Source organism: Cupressus sempervirens, chromosome 6 (genome assembly GCF_028749045.1).
Source record: "Cupressus sempervirens isolate cs-2001-9-10 chromosome 6, ASM2874904v1, whole genome shotgun sequence".
NCBI lineage: Eukaryota > Viridiplantae > Streptophyta > Pinopsida > Cupressales > Cupressaceae > Cupressus > Cupressus sempervirens.
Window position 1 is genome coordinate 499,816,800 of NC_143123.1, and position 25,842 is coordinate 499,842,641.

At 32.4% G+C, this 25,842-nt stretch overlaps 1 pseudogene; it reads right to left on the reverse strand.

Annotated features, from left to right (window-relative positions):
- Positions 1-477: 477 nt before the first annotated feature.
- Positions 478-6,680, reverse strand: LOC149553212 (chaperonin 60 subunit beta 2, chloroplastic-like; annotated as a pseudogene).
- Between the last annotated feature and the right edge of the window lie 19,162 nt (positions 6,681-25,842).

Below are 25,842 nucleotides of genomic sequence, written 5' to 3' on the forward strand. Positions count from 1 at the left end.
TTTTCCTTGTGATCTATAAAAATACAATTAAGGAAAGATCATTATTGACTAGGCCAAGGATTGAATGCAAGGCAGATACACACTACTATATCCACAATGCATATAGATACAACAAAATAAATATTAGCATACCTAGATTTGTATCAATTTCATAGAGGCAAATAATAGGGTAACTAAATCATCTAGTAATTTAGCAAAAGAAAATTACCAAACTTTTAATTTCACAAAGGGTAAAATTATCATAACAATTTATCTTGGTGAGCTTCCTAACAATTTGCAACCAACTAGTTGCCTATCATATTATGATAGATATTGGTACTCATTCAATTTCAATATGATATAGTATAATTCCTACCTATTTACAATACACATCATAATTCATAAAGGGTAGAGGGCCTAAGAAAATTGGCATCATATCCAACTTAGGCTTACATTTTCCTTCTTTCTTTATAAAAAGGGCACTGCACAAATACATAGTCAGTGAACATCCTGATAAACCATATTTGCAAGGACTTAAATGACACTAATTTTCATTTATTTCACCAATTAGGAAATTGAAAAAATTAAATTAAATTACATCAAATGAATATACCATCTTACCTTAGTTGGATCAATAATTCTTGTAGCCATCAAATCTTCATAACCACCTATAGTAGCATTGTATCCATAATTGAGATTATCACTGGAAAGGACCTATAAAAAGATAAGGATAGGGCTATCATTTTACTACCATGATGAATAGAAAGAGCTATTTGCATCTAGTATGACATCTAGTGAAATTCAATAAGATTGTATGCCTAGGCATGGTGTCAATTTACTTAAATTCAACAAGCTTCATAAGGACTAGAAAGAGTTGTCTGCATTTGGGCTGATGTCTAATGAAATTGAATAGGAAATACCTTAGAAAATGAGCTTCAATCAATGAGATTCTATTGAATAGATGTGAAAGAATTGAGTTTAAATATACATGATTCTATTCAACAATTTCTCAAGAGTTGTAATAATCTTTTCAACCACAACACTTCCATTTAATCCTGCATTCTTTGCAATTAGTTTCACCAGATAGCTCAAACCTCATTTAACAATACCTGCACCAATTTGTAGACACCAAATAACCAACAAATTTTAGAGCCAAATGTTACAAACACATTCTAGAGATAAGTATATATGAAAAAGCATTATCTGCATATCCATTAAGGATTATAAAGCCATTTCCATGCCAAACATACTTGCTTGTGTAGCAAAAACAAAATTAAGCTACCTTCTATTCCTCATTTCCAAGTGTATCTCTAATAGCATCAAACTTTGTAGCAAGCCTCAAAAGAGTACACCCTCCACTAAGAACAATGCCCTCTTCAACAGTTGCCTATTTATAGAAATTAATTATTGAATTTCTCGAATAAAATTAATATAACTTCAATTAATTTAGCATTCTGCAAGGGAGGATCAAAGGATAGTAGACAAAATAATTTTTCATTCCATACAAAAATGTCTTAATAGTTAATTTTTTCTAGCATAGGAATTGGCATGGGAGTTTTATGCATTTGTATCAAATGACAAAGTTATTTACAGAGAAGACTGCCATACCTTTGTAGAATTCAAAGCATCCCCCACTTGTAACTTCTTTTGCTTCAACTCTATCTCTATTTGTGCTCCTACTTGTCAATCATACTTCTTATCATCCATCACCTAACTTGGCTCATGCTTATTTATTATCGTAATGATATAGGCACAATAAAGATTATCTTAAAGAATGATATATATGCCACCACTTACAGAGTAAATAAATATTATCTACTACAATCTAAGTTAGCCAATGATTACAGAAGGCATATAATGTATACATAAGGTATATTTTACATGAGTGACAACCATAGGTTACACGATGATCATAATCATACATCTATAAACATACAACCATTGGTCAAAACATATTAACTAAATGGATTAGATAAGGAAAATATTTGTGATAGTGTTCCTTGGGTAATCATGAAAAGAGAAATATTAATTGGAAGAAATCAAAGAGAAGGAAAATACCATCAATAATAAAAAAGAAGTAACCAAAGAAACACCTATCATATCACAGGCTATATATCACACACTCAAAAATCATAACAAATGAAAGGCAAAGTCCAACTTTATGGGAAGATAAGAGATGCACATAACTAAAGATGAGGATTGAGAAATATGTTAAAAATCTATATCACAAATAGTATTTTAATTGCTACAAGTGATTATATATCAAATGATACATTTGTGAAGTGGAATTGAGAATTGTTTCGTCATATATCGATTCTCAAAAATTATAATCTGACCTAGGCGGTGTTATGGTAGGCAAGCTTTCTAATATTTGCTAGAGTAAATAATTAATTTATTAATTATTCTATTTACTTAAGCTTACTTAGGTAAATGCATTCATTAATTAGTTGTAGTCTAGGAGTTTGTTATAAGTTGTTGACAATACGGGAGTTTGTTCTCTCGTAAGTCATACTTATCCTCTCACATTGTTTGAGGACTTTACACCTAATGTGGATGTATGCTTAGTTGTCACACTTATCTCCTAGCATCTTCTAGCTTGTTCTGGTAGATTCTTGGAGATCTTTATATTCTAGCTCCCTCTTTATATTTTCATCATAACATCACTTCTAATTGTAAATAAATTTTTTCTTGTGTTTGCATATTTTTTCTCTCATGTCCGTTTAGGGTTTTTCCCTTGCTCCTCGCTCTTCCATCCTTGGCTTCTTTTTGATAAGTTTTTGCATGCAAGTGATCTTGGGCATCTTCAGAGTTAGATTTCATCAACTCTAACATGGTATCAGATCCTCCCTACTAGTGCTTCATTGAAGTTTTTTGAATCCATGATTTGGAGTCACAAACCCTAGTTTGTTTATCCATTTTTTCTTTAAATCAGGAGTAGAGTGAATTTTTGGAGCACTTTCAGCCCAAACAGATGCTACCATTAGATCTAGAAGGCTATTTACAATCAGAATTCATATAAAAAATTTCAATTTTGGAGACAGAGCTCTGGGACGCAAATTTTTTTTAGATCAAGGCCTACCATACAGACGTACAGACAATCTGCACATAAATTTTTTTAATAAATAATAATTTGTGGGCGCACAGCCATGGCACCAGCTAGTGGCCACCATAGAGCCACTGACACACTACTCCTCTGGTGGAAACTCATGTTTTCTCCACCATGGTAAATCTATTTCTGATTGTAGCCTCCACAAGTGGTGCCTCCCTCCTGCGCTCAGCTCTGTCGGTGATCTACCATAGCCTGCCATCCAAGTCATGCTCAGTTGCTTGTTTGTAGTCTTCACCACTCCTATAGTGCTTAGCTGAGGTAGCACCACTAGTCTACTCTACCCGACTTGTGTGTACTTGCATCAGTAGGGACAGTCAGCCAGTGCTTGACATGTGGCCCCTACCATATCATTTTCTCTACCACATGGTGTCCACATGAAACTACCACATGGCAGCCACGGGGCATCCCTTTTTGTAGCGACAGCCACATGGCCATCAAAATTAATTTCACATATTGCTGAAATTAGCATGACATCAACACTACATCATCAGACCTTGCATGCACCTCACCTGGTTTTGTTTCAAAGCTAGTATTGGTTTTTTGGCCATAATTTGAGGATACATAGGTATTTTTCCAATCCGAAAGAAGTGCCAAAAATTTGGTTCTAAGATGGAGACATTGGTGTAGGTATTTTTAGGTTTTGATGCATTTTTTTGTCCATTTTTAAAGTTAAAGTCCAAAATTTTGTTTTTGACTCCGACATTCATATATTTTACATCTCAATCCCGTTTTTTGAAAACTTTATTTTTTGGAAAGCTAGTTCTATCACCTTTTCAAAAATGTGGTCATTTTTCTTAGTTTTTGGCCCACACTCTTTCTATCATATTTTTGACATTTTTTCTATATGGTGGATATCTTGAGTGTTTTAGGCTTGAGAATCATTTTCCTAGCATGGTTTCCTTTGTTTTAGGCTGTACTATGTTTTGTATCATCTTGATTTTGGTTTTGATCATTCTAGCTATCATTTTGAAGCACTTTTATCAATCACACTAAGATAAAGTGCCATTTTTGCATTCCAAGGATCATGAACATTGTTTTGAGTTAGTTGTAGATGCACTATTTTTATAAAGCACCATGGGGAGATAGTTGTTTATTGTTTTAGGCAATCTCCCTTTGTCAAGTGAGTGTCCCTTCCATAACATTATCCCCATGTAGCATCAGTGTGACCGTGTCTTTATAGGTGTCTGTACCTCTTCGTCTCTTGTCATTCTTGGTTTGTCTACAAAAGACTTCAGCCCACCTTCTCAATTACCTAACATCTCACCCCGTTTGCATTAAGGGTGGGTTATTTTGATTGTCTAATGCATCTATGGTTTGATGGTTTGATAGTGTGAGCTATGTATTCAATGGTTGATCCTATATACAAGGTGATTGTAATGGCTGGCTACCTATGCATTTTGGTGAGATGGATCATCTACCATATAGACACACTCGATTCGTGCCTTCTTCTTCCATAGAGGTTCTTTAGATTAGCTATTTTTCTTTTGATGATAGATTTGTAGCTTCTTCATGCTTCAGTGATGTTCTTCATGATCACTCTTTGTTCCTATTTTAGGGGACATTTCCCTAGTTGGAGGCTTCTTTAGTTCTTCACTAGGTTCTTACCTCTTTTTGGGGGAGGGTTGTTTTCGCTTGGTTTTGTCTCTTTCCCCATTTTTAGAGGTTGCATTTTCTTTCATTGTACATGGGTACATAAAATGGCCTCATTGCTAGGACTCATTCTACATTTCATCTTAGTTTTGTGAGTTTAAGCCATTTCCCTAAGTTGCACTTAAGGGGGCTATTAGAGTAAATAATTAATTTATTAATTATTCTATTTACTTAAGCTTACTTAGGTAAATGCATTCATTAATTAGTTTTAGTCTAGGAGTTTGTTGTAAGTCGTTGACAATATAGGCATTTATTCTCTCCTAAGTCATACTTATCCTCTCACATTGTTTGAGAACTTTTCACCTAATGTAGATGTATGCTTAGTTGTCACACTTATCTCCTAACATCTTCTAGTTTGTTCTGGAAGATTCCTGGAGCTCTTTATATTCGGGCTCCCTCTTTTTATTTTCATCATAACATCACTTCTCATTGTAAATACATTTTTCCTTGTGTTTGCATATTTTCTCTCTCATGTCTATTTAGGGTTTGTCCCTTTCTCCTCGCTCTTCCTTCCTTGGCTTCTCTTTGACAAGTTTTCGCATGTAGGTGATCTTGGGCATCTTCATAGTTGGATTTCATCAAATCCAACAATATTTACTTTGCTAAAGAAAAATAATAAGAGTTTCTATCACAAAATTTGGTATTTAAATAAATCTAGAAGTGCACTACATCCATTTCCAAGTGGCTTAGCTATAAATATATTGTGTGGCATTGCCTATACTAAGAAAACCACAACAATCAAAGTACACCAGAAAACCATAAGTAAATCAAAAAATTAAATATTTATATCACAAATAAATTGTTTGGAGAATAGATCAGATATAATTTTGGAAATAGGAGAGAGACATTACAATTTATAAGAATTACTAGTCAAGACTTTATCATTAACAAAATTTATCTATTACTCAGAGAAGTATTTAATACTAAAACACTATAGAAGACTAGACACATTTCAATAACTTCACCTATATAACTACAACTCTCCCAGATAGTTTAGCTATCCTTTTATTCAATTTTTCTTTCTCGTGATCTTGTTCAAAAACTTGGAAATAAAGAAAATATTCAATTGTCAAATAAATTCTACAAGCTAGCTTGACAATGGCACAATTCTCTAATGAGTTATTCTTCGCCAATATATTGATATGCTAAAAAAAAGGTAGAGTTTTAACCGTGATGATAAAATAGGTGAAGGCAAAGGAGAAATAAAATAAAGAATAAAACTAAAGTGTTCTAATTAAAAAGCATAAGATTGATAGTCCATGTTAAGGCCCAAAGAACAAACACACACAAACAAGAAGTCATACCTCAATCATGCTTCTAATTTGATTAACTCTTCTCTCAACAGCCTCCTCAGTCATTCCATCACTAACTATTGTTGTTGAATCTTTTCTCAACACTATCTTGGTATCAATTCCCAAAACCTCATTCCCAATAGTCTCAACGGCTAGTCCCACTTCATCTCTAATGACAGTGCCTACATTAGAATACATGGTTCAGATATTTATAGTTGTCTATACTACTTAATAACATATTAGGAGAATGAACTCTAAAATGACATAATCCTAAGTTGACAACTTACTTTTTGCACTCAATTTACACTCATGTTCAAAATATTTAAAAGGCTACTTCATTATGGTCTATGAAAAAGTGACCAACATAATTAACATTGGATAGAAAACTACCATGATAAATGATTAAGAGACATAAATTCAAGGTTCACTTGAGAATCATACTACTAAATAATACCTCAAGTCAACATGGCAATGTCATCCAAATACTGACTTTTCCTTTCTCCAAATCCAATATTTTTTAAAGCAGCAATCTTTAGTGCACCTTGAAGCCTATTGATGACAAGGGTAGCTAGGGTTTTTTGCTCAATGTCTTCAAAAATTATTAAGATAGGATAACCACCATGAATTACATCTTCCAATATGCCAATCATATCTCTTGAATTTTTTATTTTCTTATCAACCAATAAGAGCTGCAAATTGTAAAGCAAAATTTATTCATTTCTATGTAAAGTTGCCTAATACCTAATACATGTTCAACCACTCTATTACAATAGCTTTATGATAAGTCCTCATTTTCAAAACTAGCTAAAAATGGAAAAAATGATTTTGGTCCATATATTAGTTACCTTACAATTTTCATACTCTATTATCATATTTTGTTATGGGTTCATATTGTTAGGCATGGTCTTTCTTCACAAGAAAATATATTTTCAAATAAATTGGAAATGTTCTAGTTAATGTTTATATGTGCACATATGGAAATTGTTGATTAATGTTTTCAAATGTACTAAAATGATCATATAAATTTCTAGAAGGCCTAGATATTTGCAAAATGTGAAGTTATAGACAATGTATCTTAATCACTCTACAAAAATAGCTGGTGGTTTTCATCATCCCATGACCCAAGATGTCAGTATGTAGCAAAAGTCTAAAATAATCCCAATTGTATTGGTTTAGTTTGAAGAAAATTAAATTTGGGTTGAGAAATCTACCTAGCCCTTGTGTCAATATGACAAAACCTTGAGAACTTTTGTGTAGCCATCCTTTGAGAGGCCTTGTGAGGAAAAATACTTTTAATTACCATTCATATGTAATGGTAACATATGTGCTCCTCATAGTTGCAAGATTGAGGCCTCTTCGAAACACAATATTTGTAGCCTTCCTAAGAAAAGATGCTTCAAATCATTGTGTAAGAAACACTTGTAAATCATTAAACTTTAACTTATTTTCTTGTTCATTGTACTTGCATAAAAGAGATTGTGTTCCTAAAAATGTAGGAAGGACTTTGTAGATTACATTGAAGTCCTCTTTCAAGAGTTTGGAGATAGAGTGAAACACTAGATAACTTTAAATGAACCTTATTCCTACATGGCTATGGAACCATTGAAACCATGAACCACAAAGAAAAATAGTCATTGATTCCTTTTTCTCTCATACTCTACAGGAACCATTGAAACCATTAAAGTCTAACAGTGAGTTATTCTATTTAAACTATACTATATAAGCCACTATACAAGCATAAATCAATATAAAGTCACATTCAGCAAAAATTATCAGTAATAAGTATTAACTCTTGGGAAGTTAAAAGCTAATTTACATAATATTGCTTTTATTTTAAAAAAAGATAGGAGCACACTTAATGATCCCTAGAGAGGTGTAATAGAAAAGGATTAGGTTTAACTAGCTTGTTGAAGTTAGGCATAGTTCAAGATGCAGTTACAATATTCCTCTAGTTTGATTCTTCTTACTTTCAAATGCATTGCATGGGATGAATTTCAGTGACTTGCATTTATATGTTTTAGTTTCTTTGTTGTTTGATAGCATACCTATGTAGATGACTAGTATCAATAGGTTAGGAAATTTGGCAGGCTGTAATGATAAAATATAGAACATATGGTAGGCTATAACAATAAAATATATCCATCCCATGACAACTCATGTCAAATGGGATCAATTAAATCACATGTTAAGCTTTAAGTTGACTATATAATAATGTAGCACTCAAATCTAAAAGCAGTATCTCAGTATTGGACCAGCCTACATCACAACTCCACAAATCCATTTCCATTATTCCTTGAATAATATAATTATATAGACATGATTCCATGAAAATTGTGAAACTTAATTGAATAGTGTCATACGTGTACAACCACAAGCCACAACTAAGCCAAGTAGGCATATATACCTTAGATGTCTCAGGTTTAGCATCAAAGGAAAAGCCCCTTGTACCCCACCCACCCTCTGGTTGCAAAAATTCATCCTAAATTTTGTTTTAGCCATAACCCAAAAAGATCAAAAGGCTGATTTAGAATCCACAATCTTAACAAAACTAAGATCTTGGGAGAAATAGCCCATATAATCTACATGAATGGCAGTTTTCTTTATCATCCTTATATCCTACATGAACCCACAACTACCTTAATAACTACAATCTAAATCAATCAAGGATGACCTCCATCAAGCACACTATAAAAATTTCTTCAGTCAAAGCCATATCTTTCGCTATATCAATGAAAAAATATCACCAATCATCCACCTTGATTGAATTGGTTCGATAAACAATTGTGTTCCTACATGGTATTCTTTTGAAAGATTAGAGCACTCAAATATAGCATCTTAAACCCATACATACATCATATAGACCAATTTTGATCAATCAAGGGTAACTCTCATAATCAAACATGTCAAAATTTCATTAAGAGAACCCCCATCTATTTGTTAAGCTCATCTTTGTCTAAGTTTCATGACATTCACTTTATCTTGTGAGCTTAAGTTCCTTTACCAGAAACCTTGCAGAGAGTGTTGCATTAACCTTTAAACAAATATGTGTAGTGTAGCCTTTACCTTCCTACTTTAATCCTTAAATTAACCGATATCCTAATTTCTAAAGAAAGAATGTACCTTCAAAGTAGTGGGTTAAGAATTTTACTAATGATAGTCTAAAGATAACAAAAATCATTCTAGATTAAACAACTTAAGTTTTGTAGTAACATGGGCAATAATGTAGAGGATCTTACATGCCTTTCCCTCAAATCTAAAAACCAATAATTATCTCATAATAGAAACATTTATGCCAACTTGGTTTGTATCTCAATTACAAGAAAACCATCCGACATTCTTTCTAATGGAAATCTTTGATAGTATCAAGGGAATAATGAAGCAGTTTACAACAATCACAAAGGAAATCTTCTAATTTTTCATATACCAATTCAAACTTAGATATGTCTTGCTAATCTAACAACATCCCATCATTAAAAGTGCTCGAAAGGCAAGAATATGCAAACATTTGTAGATCAGCATAAGATCCATAATAATAAAATGTACATGTAATATGCACTTGGAGATGATGCATAGAACCTCTATCTACAAGAGTCATTGTATAAAAATTCCTATAAAAATAACAAATTCCAGATACAAGCAAACAATAATGTGCTACTCATCTTGCATCTTATACCTTCCCACACTTGAGACATTAATATCTTTAATTTATTAAATAGTAAATGCTACCACTAGAATCTTTTCAAATTCTCAAGCTACCAACTAATAGCTTGTATAATATTTCTATACTTTGATTCTCATTTAGCCACCTCAAGCTACAAGAGCTTCTTCTGATATAAAAAAATGTTGCCTTTAAAAAAATTAAGTTATGCCTCTCAGAGCCTAATTCTATTCCAGCCTATGGCAGCCTAATGATCACACATATATATGCCATAGAGATGTGTTAAGGTGATGTCATACTAAGATAGCTCTATAGTCTACTACTCAAAGCCTAGTAAGCTCTCACAAACAAAAGATTAGACTTCACTATCAGAGACTAAAATTTTATAGTAGAAAATCTAACAATTATACTTACAGTTCAATAATAGGATGAGCCACTGCCACCTAAGTATCCACCACCCATGCCACGACTCGAATACAAAGACAAGTAAGAACCTCCACTAATCTGAATACAATAGGAACTAGTTAATATTATTACAAAATTAAACAAATCAAAAGAGAAATATATCAAGTTAGATACATCAACATCATTAGATGACAAATAGACATTGCCAAAAACCCCTTGACCTTGAGGGACAAAATCCAAACACACCAAAAAATATCTCTTTTACTAAATAGAAGAAGTTTGAGTACAATTTTTTCAACTGAATACATGATTATCACACATGATTACAATGTTATCAAATAAATAGATGAGTACCATTTTCTTAAAAAGCTTATTCTAGATTCAAACTCTTTCCTTACCAAATAGTTTGATCTTCATGTTTTCATATTTTTCCTATTCTTGGCATTATGAAGCAAATTTTCCAAATACATTTTCTTTGTGAGACTCTTATCCTATAATTGTATTCATTGAATGGTGCAAAATTGGCAACATCAAGCCAACTTTGTAAAAACATATAGAAGGATGGCAATACAGAGCCTCCCCATATTACTACTTCTATTGCAACATTTGAAGGATTATATAAAGCTACTTGTAAATTTAGTGGATTTTTTAGCTAGTAAACCAAAAAAACCTTACTTGTGCAATATTTTTGGTGAAAATAAAGATATTTTAAATGATAAGCCAATAGTGAGCTATATTTTCGAGTAAAGTGTCAACTGGGAGCTCAAGGTCAATGGCATCCTACACACTCCATTTTAAAAACTAGGTATATTAGTGGAAATTTTATAATATCATATTGAAAACTAAATAATTTGGTCCTTAAAGCATCAATTTCTCATCTACTCCATCACTATGTAGAATATAAATTGGAAGATATTGAGAAGTGCCTTGAAAAGTATCAAACGATGGGATGATGTTTCATTTTCTTGGACCTATAAAAAAAAATACAATATCTTTAAAATTATAAGTAATTTCCAATAGATCAATGAGAAGCTCCATCTAGATAAGCATATGTCCTTTCTTTATGTTTCCAGAATATTTCCCCTTGAATTTGTTATGGACATTGATTTTCAATGTGGTCATGTGCACTGTTCCACAAAGTACTATTTCCAGGCATCCATAAGGCATAGAGGAACTCTTATTCATGTATTTTTTTAGCATAATCGTAATTTTAAGTGATGTAAACTAAAAAATGAAAGAAACCAAAATAGCACACATAACTGTAAATCCTTAGCCTTAACAAATGGACTCTCCTTAACCTCAACCTAATGTATAATGTTTCCTTTGGTCGAAAGTGTAAGAGCATCCATTAATGTTCTTTTGTAGAGACTCTGAGAAAAAAAAAGAGGTAAATATAGATACGAAATAGATAATTATAAAATATGATAAAAAAAATGTGTACCAAAAGATAATTTGAAGACAATAATTGTAGATTGTTGTATTCAAATTTCATTTTACATTGATATTGAGTGTAGGGTTGTTTTCAATGTTTCTTCTAGTGTGAACCTAAATCCACTTTGTTTGGTTAACAAGACCAAGTCTATGACTTGTTTGGTCTATGGTATTTATAATATAGGTTTTCATGAAACTAGTTTTCTTAATGTTATATTTGTTGATATTGGACATTCCAACATGCAAGTATATGCAGTAGCCATCAAGAAGGGAGAAGTGAAGATCTTAGCTCATGCCTTTAACTACTCTCTAGGTGGAAGAGATTTTGATGACATCTTTTTCAAGAATTTTGCAAAAAAAAAATTCAAAATTGATATCAAATTGATGTTCCTAGTAACATATGTACCATGCGGCTATGGGCTACATGTCAGAAGCTCAAGAAGGTTTCAAGTGTCAATCTTGAGGTGTAGGGAGTTGTGTTTGTGCTGCAACTTAGTGTTGTCAGGAAACCATCGCAAAAAAATTGGTGCTACTACTCAAATGTGACAAGGGTTACAATATTCCCAATGTGTTATTCATGGTGTTTTTGCATAGGTTTTTTATGGTTTCAAGATGTATGCATACTATTTCTACACATATTTTCTTTCAAGACTTATAAGCAAGGGGTGATTGTGTGAGAAGAAGGAATTTTTCTAGGCATGCAAAGCTGAAAAAGGTATAAAAACACTTGAATATCCTTGTGGAGATTTCAAAGCCATGATGATATACTATGCATAGAGGCATATTATAATTCAGAGGCAAGCAATTTTAACAACAAGATAAAAATAAGCACAATGTTGATTTTTAGAGAAAAAGACATTTCATCCAAAGGTGACAGAAAATCTAATGCAATAAAAGATATCAGAAACCCCTCATTCTGTGTTGACAGATGCCTAACCACATGAAAAATACAATAAAGTTGAGAGAAAAAGTCATCTTTTCTTAAATGCCAAGAAACCTAAAAAGACAAAAAAGACATGAGAAGTGTGAAGCCATGATGCCCAAACATTGGAGATAGAAGAAAGAGATCCCAGTAAAGCTTCCTGCAAGCTCATGCCCTCTGCGCATTCCTCAACTTGTCTATGGGCTTTATATAACAAAAAAAATTTAGGGAAAAGAAAATCTTATACAATGAAACCAAATTTAGACCATATAAAAATGTGGGAAAAAATAATTTGAAAGTCATGAAAATCTAGGGTGTAGCTATGGTGGAAAAGAAGGTGTGTAGTGATATCACCTTTTTTTAGAGGGGTCTAAATCATGAAATATAGCATACCCATATTAGCCATGGGTAGAGATAGAGCATAAAATTTGAGAAGTTCTAGAACAAATGACTTCAAAGCCATAAAAGAAAATAATTATTTCAATTAATACCCTAGCCAAAAACAATGGTTTTAGTACTTACCCTCTGTGATCCATTATATTCAAATTGAAGAATCAGATGCTTAGTGACCAATCTTCATCTATGGCAAGGTCATCACCTATTCTCCCTACTTGGGGTTCATATCATATCAAGAGGATTTATAGATCAAAGAAATGCGAAGGATATTTACTGAAAATAACATAGTTTTACAAAGAATAGCATAGTTTTACCAAGCTTGTCTTTGATCTACTATCAGTTGATCGCTTCCTTGCTTTGCAATAGCATGAATTTTGTAGTTTTATTGAGCTTGTCTTCTACACTCGGTTGATGATTTCCTTGCTTTACAATAGTGTGAATTTCTTCTAGAACTAAGAAAACCCTTGACTCTCATGTACGCATCTTCAAGAACACAATGATAATGGGCCAAAATTGCCCTTTTTACATATTAAGCTCATGTTGGTCAAAATTTTGACCAACATGGGCATGTATTTAAAAAAATAAGATATGTTTCCTTGCATATTCTAATCAATTTGACCATATTTTATTAGATGGTCAAAAATTTTGGTCTAAAATACGTTGGTCAAAAACATACACTAGAAGTTGGAAATACCCTTAACAATAGCATGAGTGCCGTAAAATTAATTGAGCTCACTGATGACATGAAATAACTCCTCTGACAAAGCTAACACTCATAGAAAAGGTCAAATCCAACTTTAGTGCAAGAAAACCTAAAATTGAGAAATTACAATGAAGAGCATCAGTAACATTTCATACCTTGTAGACACAATTGAGGGAATGAATAGGAAAATTATACCAGTCATGCTCAATTATGACTCTGGCCAAAATTGGGTCCCATCAAGTATGCAAAACACTACCTAAGTCAAGAGTAGACTTGGTTTTGTCCAATTTTTGGTCATCAAGAAGTCCACATTATTTATACCATAGTTGGAAAACTCAAACTCGACAACAACTTGCCAAGCTCCCTAAAAGTTTATTCAAGAAAAACAAGGCCATTTAAAAAAAAAGTCAAGAAAACTTAGGAACCTAAAAAAATTGCTAAAATTTAATTCAAAATACATTTTTTTTGCAAATTTCAATGAGAAGATGCATCTAATGAGTTAATTAAAGAGAACATAAAAGAAATAAGTAGAGTTTAGATTTATATAAATGCATAGTGGGTACAAAACTACATTCTCATGATGAATGCTAATCACATAATAGAAAACTTATGTTGAAAAAATCAACTTTTTTGGCCTATATTGCTAGCCTACACATGACAATGAGTTTTCTTTTAAAATTCATGACCTAAAGACTCACTAATTAATTAGTGATTTTTCGGTGATGCCCAAGTTTTCAAATCCATGAGTTAATGGTAGAAAAACTTGCCTGGCTGAAAAACTCAGCGAGTGTTAGAAACTTGCTGAGTAAATAGTGAGTATGCCAACTATGATTTATACCATAAATCAAGGAATAAAGTACAATTTCATAAGTAAAAGGTTGGTTTTGGAAATTGATGCTGAATTTGGAGGAAACCATGTTAATCTTTGGAGATGATGAGAACACTAGGTTGTGGAAGCCAACAAGTCTCTCAGATGCCCCTAAAAATTAAAAAAGTAAACTGGAAGTTCCATTTGACTCAACTATGGGGATTTATTAGTATCTACATTTAACAATTAATATACTCTTGACTCCAATGCCTTTTGTTGAATATTGGTAGCCTTATTGCTCATGTAACTATGAAGTTTTCCTCCAAATGAGCACTACATATTAGTTCCAAAATTGTTGGATGGGGGTGCAATTGAAGTCTAATTTGAAACCCAACATATAGCCTTCTGCATTTTGGTCTATGCTATTCATGTAAGAGATTTGATAGAAATATCAGTGATCTGATATGAGATAATTATAGTATTCTTTGATGCCAATATATAGAACAAGTAAATTTTTTAAGGAGTGTATGTGAAAATACCCATGTATATTTGATCAAATTCATAGAAAAATCAAATATGAATGGGTATTGATCATTATTGATCTGAGGAAACAAATTCACTAAATATGTCATTATAAATCCACTCTTATGGAGCATGTTCACTTCTTGTGTTCTCACTGGCTTTTAATCTCATTGGATGTCCAAAATAGATCTGGCTTAATTCTTCCCATGTATAGCTGGGAAACAATGCCACATTCAATTATTTTGATCTTTCCAAACTACAAAGGAAATAAATGCAAAAGTTACTGTACTCAGAAATGCAACATTCAAGATGCATGAATATGTCTCTTTCAGAAAAAGAAATAGAGATATACAAGCTCGATGAGGTATCACTGAGACAGTCTTGCAACAAAATTTAGTAAATGCATCATGCAGTGTGGTATATTTCAAATAGAAATATTAATTAAATGTGTTTAAAGAGTGAACTAAATGACATTATTGATCTTTATGTTCAAAATTTAAATACTATAACCCATTTCCAAGGTAGTAAATGACATCTCAAGTGAAAAATCTTATTATTTTTTATAATATGATATGGCTAATCCCACCAACCAATAAGTTTGAGAATTCAAAATATATATGTGTCAGTTAGACCACCAATAGTTTAAGATAACTAAATATTGCAAATAAAGCATATTCCAAGCATTTAAAAGATCAAAAGTTACTCTCCAACATGGAATGGAGATATATGGTGTCATGGTGGGAAAAAATACAGAAAATACTTATGAGTGCACATATCATTTAGTTGAAAAGATACAATCAAGTCAGTGAGATCACAATCGCAAGATATTATCCATAATGGTTTGTAGTTAAGAGTGGTTGAGTTGGAGTAGTACTGGGATGGGTGACCTTCCAAGAAGTCTCGATGCTTCACCTCTCTGAACATAACCTAGATGCAATGAGTGTTAAGTGTTCCATTTATTCTCATCAAAGATGGATTCTTGTGAGCTCCTACTCATAAAATATGGGTTGATGAGTTTGTCTCAAGATTACACACTTGAATCCTGATAGCAATATCAAAAGAAGAAGAGTAGTCAAGAGATCTTAGGCTCCATTTGAAAGTATCTGAGCTTGATTGTATAAGATGTAGTTGTCTACTAAAGATGGTCATGGTGTTGGCAGTGAACTAAAGATGATAAATGTTTACAAGTAGATAAAGGACAATAGCATAGTGCATGAAATCAATCTCATAATACAAGGATAGTTTGAGATGCCAAGGATTAAAACAGTGGTATTCACTATCAACACAAAGAGACCAATGAAAAAAAAAAAATTACAAATGGTGATCTGTTTGCAGTCATGAAAATGACATGAAGGTGATGATAAATCATCAAGGACATTAATCAAAGAGAAAATATTAAGAGAGCGGATATGAATAAGTACATTGGATTTTGATGCACCATGACAGAGTGAGATTAGTTGTCACAATGAGCATGGTTTTTCTTTTAGGAAAGGAAAAGTAGTAGACAAGGAGCTAAAAGCCATAATTAGGATCATGGAGACATATTACATGGTAACGGTCAAAAGCTCTTCTACAGGGATGATTCATAGATAGTTATGGCTTTTATTGAGAAGATCCATGCATTTCCTTTGAAAAGGAGTCTCATTATTGTCAATCAAAATTTTCTATTGTATTAAAAAGTTATCTTCATTGTTCTAACCATGTTGGGGTAGAGGAATGTAGCCAATATAGGGAAGAACTTGAAAGTAGAAGGAATCAGTGAAGAATAAAGGGTACTTCATAGTAGTTATGATAGCTAAAGCAAGTAAAAAAGTCGCAATTGTTAACAACAACAACATATGTTTTGTTAGGGTATAATCATTTGACTTCTTGGTGCAAAATTAAGTAGGGAATGAGATATTGAAGGGCATAAAAGTACACACTTGGTCATAATATCCCAAGTTTCTTTTTTCTCTATTTTTTAAAAAGCTTTTTGGGACTTTTAAATCCTTCTACATTAGTCTCCAGACCAGCCACACCCTTTGGGATAGAAGTCAAATGAATCTATATTGTTTTGTTCCTTTTTTGGGCCATTTCTAAGTATGCAAACTTGTGAGGTTAGCCTATAATCTAATTATTTTGTAAAATCTTCCTCATAGTTGAGCATTCAAAGATTTTGCATATCACTATTGCAAGGTATCATATTCAGTTGTTCCCATGAGCCCTTCCCTTATCACATCCCATCCTTAATTTTAGTTAGTTCATGATGTTATAGTTAAAATAAAATTGCATCTAATCCTTTGTATCCAAAAATTTCCATACTAACATAGACTATTATGAAAAAACATGATATTCTAGTCTTCTATATCTAAAAATTTCCCTCTAATGGGCCCCAGTACAAAATATCATTACACTCTAGTCATAGACCCAGAGTTAAACCTATTAAGAATTGGTAATTAACTTGCCCTCACGAACTTGAAGTTTGTACAAGTATGATCCTAGACTATGCATTACCAACATGGATCATTTCAATGTAGTAGGGAAAGATTTAAGATTGTTAAGAAACCAATGCAACAATTCAACACAACACAACAAAGAGGAGCAACACAAAATCCTTTATCATTCCAACACATTCGATATAAAGAATCTTTGCAACAAAATTAAAATGCTATAAACTACATAACATAGGAAAAGAAGTTGAAGAACCTAAAAAAATAGAATTCTAGCTCAACTCCACACCTAGGACTTAGTGTTTGCTGACTGATCTATAGAAAGCCACAATGAGAAAAGCTAGGAAAATTTGTCCTCACAAGAATGAAGTCCCAAATTTTCTTCCGTCTATGCTCATAACTTGCCTACAAATTAATGAAAGTTTTTATGTTCTACTCGTGTGTGTGAATGAATGAAACTTTTTTTTTTACATGAGCCCTGTGTTGGTCAAAATTTTGAACATGGGGTTGACATCTAAAAAAAAAAAATTCTGCCTTAACATTTTGACCAACCTAAACTTATTTAGATGATGGTCAAAAAATTTGGTAGAAAAATGAGGTTAAATGTAGTAGTGCTTAGTAGGAACTACCAATTTGTGCCTGCAACAATATGCAACCTGACCTTGCTCAATAAGGTCTCCTTCTTTCCATCATGCTTATTCATCCCTACACATCTTGAATGTTGATGTGGATCTTTCTTCTTGTTGGCTAGAAATAATGTCAACTTAATTCTTTTGAATCATAGTTTTGATGATCTCCATCAAGAACTAAGTTAAAATAATTGAACCACCTGGCTCATTGACTTGCGTGTCATTTACTTCATGATCTTGGTTAGCATTTTATAGAGATTTTGGTACCAATTGCTGATTTTCTAATATTGTCACCTTTCCCTTTCTTTTCATCTTCAATTCTACCTATGCTCATACAATTCTTGCCAAGATGTCCAAGTTTTGTACAAATAAAACATCTTTTTGTAGTATCTCTTTTCCTCATATGATGTTTCACACAACTTTCTCCAATGTTCCCAAATTCACCACAACATTGACATCTACACCATGGTTTGTAATCCCATTCAAATATTACTTTCACAATTTTTTCTACTGGGTTGCACTTCTTGGTTTTGCAATGTAAAGATTTGTGTAATTTTTTCTTGCAATTATGACATTTACCTTCTAACTTAGGTTTCTCTTTGTATTCACTTTCTCTATGACCATGTTTATTGTAACTATAACACTTTCCATTGAATTTTTCTTTTTCATTACTCCAAAATTTCTTTGATGTATGACCTATCTTACCACAATGATTACTAGTAGACCCTTTATTCTTTTGATCTCCTTGTTGAAATGATTCACCTTCTTATGTGTATCCTATTCCATCTTTTCCTTTCTGTCTGTACTCACTTTTTTCATTCAATTGATTAATGATTTCCAGAGGTTTCATCATTCTTTCATAGGATTTCTTTTCAATGTTGAAATCATTATGTAGTCTTTCATTCTTTAATGTTAGATTCATAAGCTCTTCATTTGCATTAGTGAGCTGATCAATAAGTCTCCTTGTTGAAGCGATAGTTGCAAGATTTCATTGTTCTCTTCTTCTATCTCTTCTTTGGCTTTTCTTCTTTCTTTCATGACTTCATATAATCTCACTAAATGGATTTCTTGTTCTCTTTTTAGATTTTTGACTTCTTCTTGAATATTAGAATTCTTTTCTAATAAGTCTTTGATTGCTTCATCAACTTCACCTAAATTTATTTATGGATATATGTCTAAAATTCCTTCTTTAGTGTAGAGATTTCCAATAATTTGTACTACAACATATTTCCTTCTTTTCAATGATTGAGAGAGTTGATTCCTTTCTTTCTTGAGTTGTCTAATGGCCATTTCAAGATCCAACATTTCATTGTCAATAGCCTTATCTATTCTATATACCTCCATTGTCTCTAATCTTTTCTCAAGTTGTTAAACTTCTAATGTGAGAACCAACCAAATCTTATACAAATTTTAGAAAATATAAGGTATAAAAGGTTACAGAGAGGGGAGGGGTGGATCAAGAACCAATTGAACTTTATCTTACTTCACTAATTAACTTCATATAATATTCTAATTTAATTGCATGCATGAAAGAATGAAAGCAAATCATCATTCATAACAGTTTTTAAAAAAATATGGTGACCCAAAAACATTTCAATTAGAAAGTAAAACTAGGGTGGGAATGATACTCATAAGCTTTATTATTGTAATATATAGTTAACCTATTAAGGCTTACAATTGACCACTTCTAGTGATCTGCCTTGTTAGGAACAATAAGGACCATGAGGTCCACCTTGTTAAAGGATTTAAAAACATATAATGAAGTATGCACTCAATTAAGAGTTTTGGAAAAGACTGGTAAGTCTACCCTATTAAAGGATTTGAGCAATGCACCTATTAGGATGAACCAGTGGTTGATCTTTGATCTATAACTCTAATTTGCTAGTTGAGATTCCTTGTATTGTAATGATCACCTAACTCTAATAGATAAATCTCTATTGTCTCTTATACTACTTGTAGCCTTCTCCAATTCACACTTCTTCTCTTCATATACTCATCACATACATTTGGATATGATATAATGCATTATATATACCCATATAAACCATAACTTACTAGAGTTAGCTACAATACCAATATCATCATAATTCACAAAGTCGTTTGAACTACTATAACTCAGGTTCTAGATAAAAACTCTATGATGTTCTAATATATGAAAAACACTATCAATGCTTGATAATATTTGACACTCAATTGAACTTGAAACTTGGTCCATACTAATCACTTGTAAGTAGCTTGAACTCGGTCAACACTATGTGACTCGATGAATACTGAGAAACTCAATAGAAACTAGATTACTTGATTGACACTACATGACTTGCCCAACACTAGATCCACTTCATTAACCCTTTGAGCTTGGTAGATAGTATTATACTTGGTTAACACTAAAGAGCTCAGTTAACATTGTGACTATCTTCACTTCCACTGAATAGCTTAGTAGCCTCAAATATGCTCACTTTGCACTGGACTATGTTTATGAAGCTTGGTAAACATTGCGTAGCTCAAAAAACACTACAAACTAACTCAGGTTCTTGATAGACATTGTATTCTAACCACTTTTCTCAGGAAGAAATGGATTAATTGGTTAACACTACAAACTAAAAGATAGTCTTACTAACAACTATAGAGCACAATAGCTATGTAAACAATTGACTAAGTTTTGAGCCACTAATAGAAAAATTTGTCTTAATGCCAAAAACTTTGATTAGTTGGACTTTGAGAAGATAAATTGATTGTTTAAATCATGTTACAAGAGGAGAAGACTAATGTTTTAGTGTTGAAAGTGTGAATAAAGTTATATTAAATGCATAGACTTGACTAAGTTAAAAAGGAGAAGACTAAATAATTTTGAAGTACATGCCAAGTAATGCTAGTGTCAGTCAAGCCAGAGTAAGTTTCAAGAAAAATAAGTGATGATTGAGAATTATTATTGACCAATTCATAGCATATGCATTGAGCAAGAGATTTGGTAGCAACTGAGTAATCCAGTGATGACCAGGTGTTAAAACTTACTATTGGTTGAGGAAGAACATTTTAATTATTTGTGAGGAATCATAATTTCCAGCAAAATAAGTTAATTTCTTGCTATATGGAAAGCATTTTGAAGATAAGGGTTGATTATTTGGATCATTTAATTATAGGAAAGAATTATGCAAGTGACCTAAATGGTGGATTCTGAGACAAGTTTCTAGAAAAGAAGAGATAAACAAAATCATGATTAGATACATTGTATTTGATGGATCTAATCACAAACCTAAGATATGTAGTGATGTCTAAGTGGGAAAAGATCAGAACTAACTATTTAAGGAGGTACAAGGGAATTTTTTTTTGTATGGGCAAAGAAGATATATGGGTATGGAAATGTTCCAAATAGTTGGAACAATTGCTAATTTTATTGACTGGAAAATCTAAGAAGAAGGCTTAATAGAGTTGAGAAGAGGTAAAGTGTTATTGCTTGAAGGGTTTCCAAGAATATCAAAGCTTAGATGACAATAAAATCTAGATAGTAAATCAATACATAATATTTGAATAGAGATCTATACATGCAAAGTGTGTTTTACTTAATAGATCAAACCAGATGTTACTTTCTAACCATTGTGATCATTATTTGAAATCCTTTAATCAAAGGTGGCCTAATAGTCATAGAGACATTACACTCATATATAAATCATTTAATAGCATTACATTATAATGTAATGTTCTAAAGTCATCTAAAAAGGCCAATTTTAACAAGTTGATTCAATTCTTTAACAAGGTCAAATTTAATAGTGTGCTTTGTAACCTTGGACAGGGTTGGCTCGTAACAAAGCTCACTTTAGAAGAGTGAAAATTAGTTACATCCTACTGGTGGGTTTTCCAAAATTGGGTTTCCATGTGAAATATTTGCATCAAACTTGTGTGGATGTTATTATGGTGTTTTACTAATTAATGTTTACATTCTGCAATTTTTTTATTGAGAATAGTGGACAAATAGTTGTTGTTGCTAATAGTTCATAGTAGACATTAATCAATGAAATAATAAGATCTAAAGTTGTCCAATTGTTTTTTTGTTCAATTGGTACATCTAGACCATGGATAATTAATTCATCCCTTTCCCCCACCCACCCCTACAAGTTATTGTAAATATTCTATAAAAATAATAGTTTTATTATGAACTTATAAAAAAATATTTGAGATAAGATTCTTGTTACTTAGTTGACCTCTTTTTCATAACTTTTAATAGCACTTCATCATTATTAGTTACAAGTGAGTAAGTTTGAGAGAACCACTTGAATGGCTCATGTACCCATTGATAAGAGTGATTCTCCACCTAGCCCTAAAAAAATGCACAAAAAAAAAAATATGTCAAGGTAAGAAAAAACACAAATAGAATAGATGATTAGGTAGTTGTTTTCTCTTGGAGTATCACTACTTCTTCCTCTATCGTTTGTATGAACCACAAGATTACTCCTCTCTTTGAGTCTCTAAATTCAATTATGTATAGTCTGGTTAGTGTTAATATTATTATGCTTCCTCCTATTAAAAAACTTCTTCCTTCTACTACAATAACTCTATTTTTTAATCCTCAAGCTTTTTACAAATTTTATCACCAACCTAGACATGATACTAAAGCAGATTACTCTTTGAAACATAAGATTCGAGATTCGATAGATATTAATTCCTTATGTGTTGAGGGTAAAACTTGTGGGAATAAATCTTTGGTGCCTCCTAATAAAAATCATAAAATTTATACCAATTCTTTACCTCAACATGCTACAAAAACTATTGTTCAACAACCTTCTTATTTTGTTCCTCTTGAAGTGAATGCTGCTTATAATACTTTATGACAAGAGAATTATAATATTGTTAACACTATGAAATATGTAGTTAAGCCTACACCTCCACCTAAATATTAATTTCCTTCTACATATAATTATCAACCTAAACTTAAATATAGGTATAATAGAACCCTTAATATCTCATTCATTGATGTTGATAAGTGTAAAGCTTTCAATTGTCCTCTCTAATTTTTATTTGGATTCCTAAATGTCCTTGTTATGGGTTCCTTGTTCATCTTACTTCTATAGTTAACATCATTATAGGAAAACATCTTTATAATAAGAGGAAATATCATGACTTTTATTACTCAAATGGTAATTGGATTTAGAATTTTAATGGTTTCTTATATCCCATATAAATTTACATCTCCATTCTTATTGAGCTCTATGGTAAAGTGTTGTCTAGTGTGGAGTCTAATCAGTCCCCAAGTGGGAGATTGTTAGTTTCTAGTGATTGATCAGAGAAGTATTGCACATACTTTATGGTGGAACACTATTCACCAATGGCTAATATTCACCAATTGTCTATTGTTTATATTCACCAATTTATGAATTACATGTTGTAACTAATTTTGACCCTAAAGCAGAAAAAACACTTGCATAGAAAGGGCTTAAATTTAGGTATTGTTTCATAAGGTATGATGCAAAAATTGCTTCTTGCAATGGTATTGAGTTGTAAGGGATTACAAATTGTAATCAAGTTGTAATCATTGGATCATAATAATATTGGACTGGTTGTTTGGTGGACATAGCCCAATGATTGGGTGAACTGCATTAAATATTGGTGTCTTGTGTTCTTTTCTAGTGTGATCTATTCTTTTTTGTTATTGGTAATATTTGCATGTAATTGTTATTTTTGTCTAAGGTTTAATCATAAGAAGTGGTATTAGAGTGAGATTGTTTTTTTAGTTATCCTCTACAAGAAAGTCTCATGGTCGAGTGGGAGTGATGGAAGATGAGGGTAAGCTAGGGATGACAAGATTAATGGGCAGAATTTTTAGTTGTGGAAGATGCAAATGGAGAACTATCTCTATCAGAAGGATTTGTAGAAGCCATTGGAAGGAAAAACCAAGAATTAGGGATCTATGACAAATTATTTCTTGACTAAACAATGGTATCGAAAATCCAAAGCACTAGACTACTTGATATAGGATTGGACATGCCAATTGATTCCTAATTCACTATTTAGTCTCATTTAATCGTCAACTAGGGACATTAAATTGGAATGGCATCTACAAAGTATATGCTTCAAACCTCCTCTTCTAAGCCTACTTAAGGAAGTCAAATGCTTATACTTTAGGAAAAGTAAACTAAAATTGGTAAGAAAATTTATTCTAATCAAAGTAGGAAATTATAGTTAGGAACTACTCCAACTGACTGTGCTATAGGAATAGGCTAAAAATTCTAGTAATAGTGGCTATAGGAACAATAGAGTTCTAAGACATATAAATGAATGAGAAAAGAACTTTACACTGATAAAGCAATTCACTCATCAAGTGGGCCTCCTGGAATGAGTGAATGGAAAGTACAATTAAGATGAAAGTTGCAAACTTGAACTAAACATTATATTCATCCATAAAAATGATTACACTTTATTATAATGATATGCAAGAGTTCTATATTAAAAACTAGTTTGTTTGGCTAACTCAAAAGACTCACTATAGTCAATTAATTAAAAGAAAACTACCACTAACTTCTGAACCTATGATCACTTCATGATGATGTTTAGTTACAACTCATAAAGTTTCATAATAGAAACATTATTGACAATGAACAACCCCAGAATATAGTGCATGCTAAATCTGTGCATTGCATGCAACAAGAAGCATTGACTTTCTTTGTGAAGATTTTACAATCATGGTTGGCTTTGATGACTCTTGTGCTTGTATGCTAGTCCTTGAATATTCATGCTCAACTCTTGCATGATAATTAATACACACACATCCAACGATATACATGTATGTCCAAATCAACAATATTAGGAAAAGTTAGTCATAATTATCACTCTTTCAAATCTATGGCTATTGGAGGTAACTACCCAAAACATAGCTTTGGAGAGAAAATATTGATTAACATATATAACTATTATATCCACCATTCTTTTCCATCAAATTAATAACATATTATGTCTTTAGAGGCATCCACATTCTATTTTATGTTTGCACACACACACACACACACACACACACACACACACACACACACACACACACACACACACACACACACACACACACGCACGCACACACACACACACACACACACACACACACACACACACACGCACGCACGCACACACACACACTCACACACAAAATTATATACATAGAAACCATAATTTTATATGATTAAAACCATAAGTGTATGTCTATGTGCAATCAAATTTCTTAGAAAGAGGATCAAAAGTGGTGAGAAAGATGGCTAATTTAGGAGCCCATCATTTGCCCCAACTGAACTATTGCTGGCCCACAACAATTGTAATGTTCTAAACCTTGGCACAGATCCTCAAATCACTAGCTATTCTCTAACCTAGCTCATCATGAATATAATCAAAGTATTCATGAGTTTCTTTGACTCTTTTCTAGTGGTGGACTTTAGAGGCCATGTCATAATTTGTAGCATTGTTTTTCATTGCTAGCAATGGCTGAAGGAAGAGTGGAGGTTGAAACCTCAATGGAATCCAACAACTAAGGAGTGTCCTACCCATCATAGTATACCATGGAACTCTCCTTGTGGCAGGGGTTAGATTATGAGGTGAGTGAGGTTCCATTCTCTTTAGATCTTGTGACATCCTTATCCACCTCTACCTAGAGGCATTAATTTCTACAGCAACATCTTGAGAGGAATGATGGTCCCAATCTACAAAGGCTTGTTATGTCATTGGATAGATCTTATTGGCTCCACTAGTGTTTGTTGTGATAGAGATCTAGTCAAATATGATCTTCTAGAGTGTTGTACCTCAAGCCTCATCATTAAAGGAATTGACATTTCTTTCTCCCTCTATGGCACAACCTAGTGTTCATGACTTATCTGATTCTACATCCATGACATAACTACTCTTAGCTATACATCTCCTACATAGAGGAGTGAAT